We start from the raw sequence: 12,667 nt of genomic DNA, 5'->3' as shown, positions 1-12,667 counted from the left end.
GCAAATAGAATCTCAATCACTGGTAGTGGGATTAAGGGAGCCCTTGGTTTTATATGTCTGCTTTACCACTGGCATGGCAAGTCATAAAGGAGCAACAAAACTAGTTTACTTTCTCAGACTTTCTCGATTTTTATTGGCCTCAGACATCTGGGGCCAATATAAATGGCCAACTAACATGTCCCAGGTCCTGGTTTGTCCCAGATGTCCCGCAACGGGGATGTCATGGCTAAAGTTACGATCAACTCTCTGTATACTATAAAGAACCACCACTCTCCTGGATGGCCCTGGTTTTGGGTACCTCGCCTTAGTATACAGGAGCCAATCCTCCCAATAACCCCTGTGAGTGCCACTAACATCTCTTCTGCCTTGCAGCTTGCTGCCTTAGGCCCTCAAGAGTAGGGAATCTCTTTTGCTCTAGGCACATGTCTTCTCTGAAGGGTCCCCCTACACCAAGAAGCTCTGGCAGGTTAGGTCCAAGATCCTAGCTGCAGTTTCCTCCTGAGGCATCAGGGCATCTCCCTGGGGAGATTTCTATCCCTGATCCTGTGACCTCTTAGAAGCTATATTACCAGTCTTCTTGCCCTCCCTCTTGTTTCTGAAGTTTCGGGCCATAATTTCAGGCTCCAATTCTTCTTGACTACCTTGACATACAGTAGTAAGTTACAATGGGGTAACCCAGTATCCCTCAGAACCTGGGCAATGTTAAGGTATAGCAACAATGGTCCTGTTGGGTTCGAAACGTGTTGCTATACCTTTACCTTGACGTACAGCCTGTGCCCTAGTTGTCACACACCCATTCAGGTAAACCCATCATTTTTGGAATGAGCCTTATTTTCTACTTCTGCCTATGCAGAAGTCTCCAGATCATTGTTAATAGACACTCCACAGCAGCGATCTTCAAACTTTTGGATGCAGAGACCCACCTGTCAACATTTTGAGGCGTAAGGACCCCCTCCTGACAAACATTTCTAAACCTGTAGGCAGGGCTACTGGAATTATGAGGCAGGTGAGGACCAAATTACACGACCGGCTTGAATAAAATGTGTGGGAAGAAAATGTAAGTGATGCCGAGTATTTTGGGATAGCATTGCTTCATTATTTTGACATTTTTTACACACTGTAACACTGAGGAAAGATTTCACCCGTCACTACCCGTTTATAACCAAAATACAGCAATTAACATCAGAAAGATTTCTAGTCAACTTTGAGAAGGGCCTTCCACTCCAAAGGAATACGTGCTGCCACGTCAGAAGCTCACCTGGCCCTGGCCAGGAGAAGCAGGGGTTCCTTAAAAACCTGGCGGTTTTGTGCAGAGTTAAGCAGTTCACCAGCAGCTTTCCTCTCACCCTTCCCTTCCATCCCCCTCTGCTCTCCTAACCCCGGATCCCTCTCTCACTTTGCAGGCCATTTTCTTTCACCCCTTTTTACAACTTCTGAACTCTCCCCATTCAACCTCTCACTTCACCTTTAATCCCCTCTTGCCATTCTCTCTTTTCACTGCCCTCATCTCTTACGGTCTCTCGTCCCGTCACCTCCTGTGCCCCTCAGCACTTCTCATTCACCTCGTCTCTCCATTCCATTTTTGTCTATTTGTATCTTACACCTCTACAGTCCCCTCATTCAACTTTCACAGCTCCCCTTTGTTCTAACAGAAGCCCTAACCTTTGGCTCACACTCACTTCTTGTGTATCCACACTTCTCTTCGGTAATTCACATTTCTCCTCATCCCGGATCTCTTCAATTGAATTATCTCACTCCCTTGCTGTCCTCTCTCATCCTCTAATCTCTCCTCACCAAGCATATGGGTTGGACCCATGTGGTCCTCTCGAACTGTGCCACTCTGCTTATTGTTCCCTAATTCAAGAAGGCATGAGTTGTCTGTCTCGCTGTTTTGGTGCAGGCCACGCAGTTATGGAACTTGCACCCTCATTTGCTTTGCTCCACTAAGAATCTATTATCCTTTAGGAAGATATAAAAACTTTTCTCTCTGCTCTGCAGGTTACCCCATTTGGTTGGTTCTCCTTCTCTTTCTGTGTGTTTCTCATTTGCCTACAGGCAGTAGATGGTTATTAGACCCAGGACATATTTTGGTAACAGTAGCGCACTACAAATGTAAATAATAACATTAGCCAGAAGCAGGGAAATCACTAAGACTAGAAATTCGGAGAGGACCAACACTCCCAGCCAGGGCTAGTCCCAACACTGGTTGCACACGGTGCAACAGTCATTTTTGGTGCCCCACCCCCATTTTCCTCCTCCTCCATGAATTCCTTCACTGCCACTCACCAACAATGCACCTCATCTCTCTATAGCACCTTTCTAACAAACATTTCATTTTTTTATAGTGCTACACATAGTTTACTCACACTCAGTTCTGTGATCTGCATGGTACACATTCTTTGTAGCAGGTACATTAACCCTCTGCACACTGTGTGGTTGACAATAGTGCTCATGTGAGTGCACGGTGAGCGATGCAACAGTGCAAGAAGTAGGGTAAGAGGAGTGACTCAAGGGTGAGTGAGGTGGCGTATGAATTTATGAATTTGGGTGCGAATGCAAGTTCAGAATGGGACGAATGAATGTATGATTACTGATGGGCTTGTTTGAGTGAGTTGCATATTGAGCAGTGAGGGGGACAGGTGAGTGAAGTGTCACATGAGTGCGGGATGAGTAGTGTACTAGTGTGCCTGCAAGGTGAGGTATAGGGTGAACAGCGCAGTGCATTGTGAGTGCAGAGTGATCACTGTGAGTTCAGGGTGAGTGGGTGAATGGCGTGAGTGCATGGTGATCTGTGTGAGTGAAGGGTGAGCGTGAAAGTGAAGGGCGAGAATGAGGAGCGAGTTGTCTGAATGCAGGGTGCATTCCCAGACACTTGAAGTAACTCAGCATGTTATTAATGGAGGCGTAGGGTTTAAGATCCAAGTTAAACTATTGCTGCAATAATCGTGGATTTAGGGTTGAAATAAATAAATAATGTGCTGATCCTGCAACAAACTTACAGTCCTATGGTTAAGGTTGCCAGCAGATTATTTTGATAGCCCAGTCGGTACAAAAATAAGCAGTCACCTAAAGCTGTATTTTCAGCACTTATCTGTGCATACTTCGAACAGCAAATATAAATAGAAAACACTTTTAATTGTGTTCTAGAGCTGCCTCAATGATCCATGACTGACAAAGAGAATAAAAGACAGAAAAGTCACATGAATAATGCATACATACTTTTGTAATTATAAGTCTATTCAGTGTCAAGGGGAGGTCTTTCCAGACTCTTTAAACAAAACAGGCAGGCATTCTTCTTTTGGCAACCCTACTTTATATTCCTTTTCATTAAATACATTCTCACAGTACAACAGTAATTGTGAAATACAAATGTAAGGATCAGGCAGAGTGGGGGCCCAGGGGGTACTGGAATCAGGAAAAAAAACTAAGCCTCTTTAACCAGTTTACAAAGCCATGTAAATATGCAAAATGGTCTTTAAAGACCTGTGAGAAACTGGGGCTGCTGGAGAGGACTCCAGACACTGCCCTGCCGAGCCCCCAGCAGCTCGAGTTTCACTGCAGCAGCAGCCGGGCTGAGGCACACGATAAGGGAGGAGGGGGGCTGAAGCCCTTCGGCCTGGGCAGAAGTGTGAAAGTGAAGGCGCGACCCCTTTGCATCACTCCACGGCCCCCCTGAGGGTCGCGCCCCACAGTCTGAAGACCCTTGCTCTACAGGTATGGCAAGATACACAACCACCTTCTTCTGGCCAATAACACCTCCCCACTCTAAGTTCACCAAAGCCATTTGGATGAAGCCTAGTTTGTGAGCATTAGTAACCTTGTGACTAATACCAGGGATCATTTGGTCTGGGTAATACAGTCTGGCTGCCGCCATACTGACACTAGCACCTGCATCCCTCAGACCCTCTACTTCAATTAGGGTGTGCCCTTTCATCGACATATTATGCAGCCCTTCATAAGTGTCCTCCTTATTACCTTTTATCCAGTCCACTAGTGCCTTGATTGAAGAGTCAACAAAGTCTACCAAAGGTTTGATTTGGCCTTTCTGGGGCTCTCTAAACTTGACACTGTACTCCTGTGGTGAGTCCAAACTCTTCTACGAGGGTATCTTTCATGAGCTGGTAGGATTCAGCTATATCCTCATTAAGGGTTAGAAGTCTATCTCTGCCCTTCACTGAGAATACCTCCCAAAGTAGAGAGCCCAAAGTTTTGTAAGCCCTTTCAAAGGCTGTAAACCATTTATCAATGTTGTCTCCATCATTGTACTTGGGGATAATCCCTTTGGGGATCTTGGGGGCTCAAAAGACTCCTTTTTCCCTATTTTAATTGCTGCCACCATCTTTGGGAACTAGTACCAACTCAAACCTTATCGCAAGGGCTAGTCTCCTTTCCTCTAGTTCAAGCTTCCTCTCCTCCAAGGAGATTTGGGCAAGCTTGTCCTTGAGATGTCCTATCACCCTCTCATTAGAGGGTGCATTAGAGTGACTTCGGTCACTTCCCACTGGTGAAGCGGGGGTCTGGGGAAGGGTGCAGACTTTTGGTCTGCACCTTCTTCCTCATTGTCCATTTTGGCTAGGAGGTCAACCTCTTCCTCTATCTCGACCTCAGGAGGTATGACTCTCCTAGTCCTTTTCTTCCTTGTAGGCACTGAGTGCCTTCTCAAGGTCCTCCTTTTTGGCAGTAGGTCTAAAACGAATGCCTCTAACTTGCTTAGTGCTCTTAAGTCATTTATCTTGAAAGTGAAGCTGGGCATATCGAGATTTTGTCCATCCTCCATTGTGCTTACTTTATATAGGAAGTTGAGATCTTATTCAAAATTACGAGGAACTTTAAAAACACTTATATTAACTTCCAAAAATACTAGAACTTGGGCTCTTGGAATGGGGGTCTACACAGGGCCCTAACAATTTAAACAAAACTTTGTTTTAGAAAAACCTAATAAAAAAAGCTTTCTAAAGACAATTTGGGGGATTTCTTTGTGCACAAAAAAATATATACTTAAAGTCAATTGGTACTGCAAAACACAAGCTTTAGATCCCACAGCTGAAACCCCAATGTAGCAAGGTATTAACGTTATGTAGTATGGCTGGGAGGCCATACCATGAAATAGTGATAAAATACCCAAAAGTGGATCTCCGATTCATGCTAGTAATCCTGTCCTGGTAGAGTGGCAAAGAGCAGACAGGCTTACTTAGGAGTAACATGTGTAAAGCATTTTACAATACCAACATGGACGATAAGCAATTGACAAGACTCAAAATAAATCAGACACCAATTTATAAAAATAGAACTTATTTTTATATAAAGTTCGATAACGCACACCACACCGCTGCACTTCAAACCACAGCCCCGACGCCCACCAGCACTCCCGACCTCAACCAAATGGAGTTCGACCTGCAACACCTGCAACTTCAAGGGCCCGGAACAGACGCCTACCGACACAAGCTCATATGAGCTGACTGTGATGTCCCAGATGCCCTACATTTTTAACGTTACTGTTTTGCAGGTCTTCCTGACACTGTAGCTGGCCCGCGACACAGCGGTAAACCACAACTGTTGGATTTGTTGGTACACAGAGCCATGATAGCCCTGGATAGTGCTATCAACTTTAAGGAACTGTTTTTTAAAGTATATTTTTGCTTTATGAGTATTTTAAATAATTGTATATTGGCTTTTTATTGTTTTGGTTTTTGTTTTACACAAACAAATATTGGCTATTTTTCTAAAACTGGTATGGTGTCCTTTTGTAGTGTTTTCACTGTATTACTGCTTGTTATGGGCAAATGCTTTACAAACCGCCTCTGAGATAAGCCTGACTGCTCATGCCAATCTACCAAGGGGGTGAGCAGGGGTTATCTTAGAAGTGTAACTCCCTTATCCTGACTAGGAAGAAGGGTCCCTAGTTCAAGAGGATAACAACCGGCCAACTACAGACCCCCATTTCTAACCCTTTTCTTCTTCAGAGCAGATCTGGAGATCCAGTGGCAGGGGTGCCCCTTACATCCTGGAATTAGGGGGTGTTTGGGGGGGTGTGAAGGATAGTAGCTAATAGGCTACTAGTACTGCAGCTAATCTGCCACTAAGGTGACCATATAAGGGGGGTTATTTCATCGAACTACCTAAGTACGCTATTGTAGGAATTTTCAGGGTGGCACGAGCCATCCTCTGCTGTACAGACCCACTAGCCCACCCTCAAGGTGTGGCCAGCCTTTGGGGGAAGGAGGGTACGCCTCCCGAATAACTAATTCGCCACCTGATACCAAACATGACTACATTTAGTAATACCATTGTGGAGCTCGCTATCTGTTTTGTCAGGTAGCCAGTCCATGTTAACCTATGGACTGCCGTTTAATTACAGTAAACTTAAAGGTTACTGTAGAGGTACATATGTCTCAACATATTTGTCTTCACCATAGATATAATGCACTCCGCCTCCTGGACTTTGGGAGGCCTAATTTAGGGGTGACATAAATATATCAAGGCAGTGAGGGGACTGTCACACATGGTGCGTGCAGAGTCGAACTCAAGCAGAGAAGCAGCTTGTGCAGGCTGCGGTAGCAACCCTGCAGACTTTACTTTCCCTCTGGCCACTCAGGATAGGGCAAATAGTGCTGCAGCCCTGGTGACCCCTTTAACACCCTAGCCCTATGCGCCACAGGTAACATATACTACGAACTTACAAAGGGGGGTTAAAGACTTTTGCCACCTGGGAGTACCAATTCACAATACGTTTTGAGAGAAAGAGCACTGGTACTGGGGGCTGGTTAGCAGGTCCCAGTGCACTTTCAGTTGTAAAACCACAGCATCTAGAGCAAAATGTGGGGTGGGGGGGGGGGACCATCTAAAAATCTAAAAAGGGAACTTTCCGACAAATTTTATTTACAATTCCTCATACATTTCTATATTTATTCGAAGCAATCCTCGCCAGTGTGCCTCTGCAAATGCAGGTGTTTTACAGTTAGCTCCATATTAGAAATCAAATGCAAGTGCATGAGACTGCTAACACCAGTTGGAGGATATTCACTGCCTAACCTCAATTCAATTTCAGGTAGGTACAAGTCAACCAATCACAAATGGGTCCCTCAATGGCATTGAACGTTTCTTCAAATACTATAATCCTAAATATTTAAATAAGCATTAAATATTTACAAAACAATTATTAAGATATGGGATGACATCTGCCAAGCATTACATATCACAAAGGTTTTTTTTCGTTGGATCACTTTCATAACTTTGAATGGTACCTTCAGCTTTTCAATCTATAAAAACATAATGATATTTGGCTAATGCACATTTACAAATGTCCCCAGAGAGGGAAACTTGCACAATTTGTGTGAATCTCAAAAGGTTATGACTTTATAGGGGTTTCCAGAACCCTTTAGTAACCATCCCAAACCGCTGCCCGACCCCTATCCTAATTTTACTGCAGTGGAAAAGTCCACCATGTACATTGTTTGCTCTAGACGAGTAAGCAGACCTCTATATGGAAATCGTCATTCTGAAAATCAGGATTTCCTTGTTGAAAGTAGAGAGGTTCGTTTGGACAACCCTAGACAAAACCAACAGACAAGCACAATGTGGGTCAATGCCTCATGACTCTTAGAACTGCGGACACCAGTCGTTTTGCTTAATCTATCTTCATATAATAAACTTTCATTCATCCCAGAGACATACACACTTGTTTTGTAAATGTTTACATTATCTTTGAAACCACCATCTTCTGTTGCAGGCACTCTTCCACTTAGTTTGTGGTGTTGCTACTTTCCGTGTGGGGAGAGTAAGTTTAGCTATAACCAAGCTTAGGTGTTAATAACGAAATCACCTTGCTTCTATTTCTCTGGGCACGACACCAATAATAATAATAAGAAGAAGAAGAGGTAAGTAAAGGGTTTGTCCTGTTTGTTCAAGTATAATTGAAATCTTATCCACAAAACAATATAAAATAAAAACAGCACATACGACATAGATAAAGATATGAAGCGTGAGGCAACTATTTGGTAGGAGAGAAGCACATAGGGGAGAGAGCTAGAAAACACACAAACACTCAAGGAGTGCCTAAAGAAACGGGGGGAAGTAGCTAGCTCCCTAAAGGAAAGCATTGGAAGGATACAAGTAATCTACTCAAAGGGATGGTAAAGTGGATGGGCAAACACTAGAAAAGACAGGCAAGCCATTGAATACGAGGAAAGCAAATGATAAAAACAATTTTTAAAAAGTCAAGTCGTAAGTAATAGGCAGGTTGTAAGCTCCACTAGAAGTTCTTGGTAAGCCGGTTACAGTTCTTTCGCAGCTATACAGCTTGCACTACCTAGTAGGAGAGGCCTAAAAAGAAAGTGCTTTGGACGTTAGATTGTCGATTATGATGTCCTTTTCACATCCAGGGAGGTGTGAAAAATCATACGACTAGGTACGTGGCATGTAGGATTGGTAAATCACAACACCCAGGCGTCATCTCCCCTACATCTTTTACTCCAGCAAGGCATGATACTATTTGGAACCAAGAGATAAATGAAAGGCACTGTATGCCCAAGACCCGATATTTGATCTAAATGTCATGAGCTTCAATGACACTTATGACAAAACAGAGAAAATATATATTAAAAGCTCCATCACATCACATATCTGCACACCGAAGGAAAGAAATTGCTGAATCAACCCAATGTCGTTAAGAGTAAAAAGACCGACCATCTTAACAGTCTTAGGGCCATATGTATGAACATATTTTCTCATGGACACAGAATAGGTAAAACCCTTTGATACATCTGGCCCTTAGACTGGTGATGCTATCCAGGAATGTCCCCGGAGTACTTCCAATAGTGAAACTGCCGGTCTCTTTAACCGAAAACAAATAAACACTCCCCGACATTTCCGAAATGACTCAAAATGTTCAGTGACCACCATAACAACGCAGCACGTTATGAAGTTCTACACAATTACTCGCTAGCCACCTCGGAGACATGAAACAACCAATCTACGATAGAAACATCTGAAGGGGATGCTTACATCACCAACCTAATATGGCTATCGCGCACCAAGAAACGATTGGTATGTCAATCAATATAGAGCTGTGTGAACGCAACAGTGCGCGCTGCAGCTTAAGTCGCGAAACTTCTCACCGAAAGCGAAACTACCTACTGCTAAAGGCACTCTTATGGCAAACCATAGTATATGTTGCTTAACTAAACATGTACACAGTAATGCAGTTATCCGCTGTAATACGACAGTGGAGTGAATATTTTTGTCTCGCGGTGTTATATAGGGGCGGTTAGCCAAGCGTGGAACACTTACAGACTGCTGTGATCGGTCCTGAGTGTTGGAGGGGGCGCTAAGTGCGCGGCTGTTGAAGCACAGCTGAGTCACTCAAAGGAAGGTGGGTGTTTATATGTATCTATATATTAGTCAGCAATGGCGACTGTTTAGTTATCGCTGTAGCATCTGTTAAAAAAGGCATTTAGGATGTGCTTATAACTTTGTCGCCGACGGGTGACTTGAACGAAATATGGTATTTGCTTAGCACATTAGTTACATTGGGTAGTTATGAAGTCACTGATTAGGTCATGTGTGACATGAAGAGTTCGACCATGCATGAGCAACGCAAAGGGGTTTCGAGTTACATTTGTTAGGGAAACATAACTGTCAGATTCCGGGTGATGGGGTTACGTTTTGTAACCATTACGTTACTTAAATAGCTTTTTTATGGTAGATTCTATACATTAATCTATATTTGCATGGGTAGGCCATTAAACCTCCAAACATTGCCACGTGAGCAGGGTTCAAACACCACGCCGCAGTGCTGGCTCTGCGCAGTAGTCTGCAAGCTTTACCGAAGACGAATGGCGAGCTGGTCTTCGATGGGGAGCGCCGCAATCTCAAGCCCGGCAGAAGACCCCAGAACCGGGAGGATGTGGGACTGGTTAGCGATTTTTTCTGTGTATTGCGTAGTGAATGGGGTCACAATGCAGCTGTCAAGAAAGAGCAGCAAGACAGGAGCTGACAGCGGAATCTCACCTGCCAGGACCCGCCCCCTCAGCTAAAACAGAAATTATGCTCCTACCCATGCTTCGCACAGCACCATATTTCACGAGTTAACGGTTCGTCTCACTCACCCCTCGGCCGGACCTCAGGCGGAAGGCTCAGAGTTCCGGCAAGGTCGACAGGTCCGGTGCAGCCGTGGACACAGTGACGCAGATCAACAACACCCGCACTTCCGCATACCCAGCTGACTAGAACGTCACTTCCTATCCAGCTTGGAAACCAAGGTTTACAGCATCAAACAACATGGCAATCCCCATTATGACGTATGAGCATCTTTTTTTCAGATGTAGGCGGGACCTTCAAGGGTGAATGTGGCAGAGCGTGTTATCCTTCTCCTGTAATGCGGTTTACAATGATCGAGGAACAGACTGTGCATGGACGAGAGAGGACTGGCCGCAATGAACATGTTGGGGACTGGCATTTTTTTTTTAATTAATGCTTTTAGCTCGTAAGAAAGAATGTAAACGTCGTTTTCCCGTTAGTGGATGTGCTCTCGCTCACGCACAATTTATATTTTATTTTATTTATTGCGATTTTATATAGCGCGAACTTTACCAGAAGGTGTCAGAGCGCTTTACATAAGAACCAGTTGCAAAACATAAGGATTTAGGATTACATGCGTGCGTTACTTAAACGATACAAACAGAAAAACATTGCAAATGTATAAGTTGTAAAGTCACACAAGGAAGAGATACAAATGGATATACTCAAAGAGTAACGAACACAAAGAGTTGGAGGGTCTGTTAACCAACATAGCTGAGTCTAAGAGGTCCTATTTAAGTGACCCTTTTGGATTGCACTAAACCAGACCAAGTGGTCACATGACACGAGTATATGATAGATATCCTATCAGCCCACCCATTTGGCGGAGCCTCGTCATGTAGGACGTCTAACCAGGGTGGTGAGTCCAAGCCCAGATGAATTGGCCAGACAACACCCACTACTGGTTCATATTGTCAAAGTGTCCATGCCACGGAGTGGTGCTGAAAAAGTGCAGTGCAAAACAGGGAGTGAAAATAAGTGATGTTAAAATGACGGTCGAGGCAAAAGAAAATATTTTTATTAAAGATATTCACTAGGACGCCAGGTTAAAAAGAAGTGTAGAACAGTGTGAAAAAATCACTGTGATGCTTTGCTGTGTTATGGATTAGGCCAACATGTTTCTGCCAACGGTGAAACTACACCGGCATTCTTCAGGGCCAGATACAAAAAGATGTTGCTACTGCAAAGGTACACTCAAACATTTTGTGCAAAGTGAAAAAATGAAAAGGACAGACCAAATTATTTGTTAAAGAGCTGTCCAAACTACTGGAGTGGTCTTGTAGACCATCCTACCGTATCCTCCTGACCAGTAGTTGATAGAGGAAGAAATCCTGTGAATGGAAATACAAAAACAACAAATATAATTCGTTCTTGAATCATAATAGACTTATCACGTTATAAGGACCATTATATAGACTCAGCTGGGCTAGTCCCTATTAGAACTGCCACACAAAATAAAGGTTTCATTTAAAGTAAGCCACACAGTCATTGCTGAACATTCTTTTCAAACAAAATGTAGAAGACTTACCCAGCAATATGTGGGAGTCGAGCCTCACCTCACCCGGCAACGGCTCGGAGATTGAGGCCCCGCTCTGTGCACAGAACATAAAAAATATAGCGTGTCAACCTGAGTTGACTCAGTGGTCTGTAGTCAGTGTCAGGTTGTACAATCTGTGCATATAAAAACTGGTTGTATGACTGCCCTCACCGATCGCTGCCCCATGGAGATCAAGGAGAAGGTATGACTACTAGACAGAAATAGTGTCTAATCACTGACTAGCTAGGTCAACCTGGAGTTAGTACCCCTATTAACCAAGTGATAATTATATAGTTGTCAGGTAATTGACCACTCCCAACCCTCACTCAGTCAAGAGATAGAAGTGAATTGTATGGCTCAGGGATGACTGTTAAAGGGTAGTGAGCCTGAGTAAGAGGACCTGAGCCCTATGCTCATCTGAAAGAGAACATAAACAACCTTGTCTAAAGACACCAGCATCACCATCAAGCCCGCCGACAAAGGCGGTGCTGTTGTTATACAGGACACAGACACCTACCATAGAGAGTGCTTACGCCAACTGAGCAATGCTAAGGCCTATCGTCGACTCACTGAAGATCCAACCACAAGACTCTCCAATGATATTAAAAGTCTCATTGAAGAAGCATCCTGTGAGGGATGGATTACATCTCAGGAAGCAAGGTATTTGACCACGGCCCATCCGGTGGTCCCTTACTTCTACTGCCTCCCGAAGATACACAAGGAGAAGAGACCACCTCCGGGTCGCCCCATAATCTCGGGTATTGGGTCTCTACTTGAGCCGCTTTCCACTTTTGTGGATGTTTATCTGAAACCACTGGTTAAAGAGACACCTACGTACCTGCAGGACACTGGTGATGTCCTTCGCCTTCTTGCAGAGACTGAGTTCAATGTCGAGACCGACCTACTGGTGAGTTTCGACGTTGAGTCTCTTTATACGTGCATCCCTCAGCAAGAGACCCTTGATTGCATAAGACACCTACTTGAATCCAAACCACCGGAAACTATCACTCCGATACCTTTCATCATGGAGTGTGCCAGACTGGCTATGATGGA

General features: G+C 44.1%; 1 protein-coding gene across 11 annotated transcripts in view; it reads right to left on the bottom strand.

Moving 5' to 3' along the window:
- Positions 1 to 10,239, bottom strand: part of TAX1BP1 (Tax1 binding protein 1) — an 804,469-nt gene extending 794,230 nt beyond the window's left edge. For 6 of the 11 annotated variants that reach the window (XM_086941697.1, XM_086941699.1, XM_086941700.1 and 3 more), the window contains exon 1: positions 10,107 to 10,233. The gene's annotated coding sequence lies outside the window, so the exon portion shown is untranslated. Of the gene's footprint in view, positions 1 to 10,054 lie in introns of all 11 variants that reach the window. The other 5 variants (XM_086941702.1, XM_086941704.1, XM_086941703.1 and 2 more) reach the window with 3 other exon arrangements.
- Positions 10,240 to 12,667: the final 2,428 nt, after the last annotated feature.

This window comes from Lissotriton vulgaris, chromosome 10 (assembly GCF_964263255.1).
Source record: "Lissotriton vulgaris chromosome 10, aLisVul1.2, whole genome shotgun sequence".
Classification (NCBI taxonomy): Eukaryota; Metazoa; Chordata; class Amphibia; order Caudata; family Salamandridae; genus Lissotriton; species Lissotriton vulgaris.
This window is presented reverse-complemented; position numbering and strand designations above follow the sequence as displayed.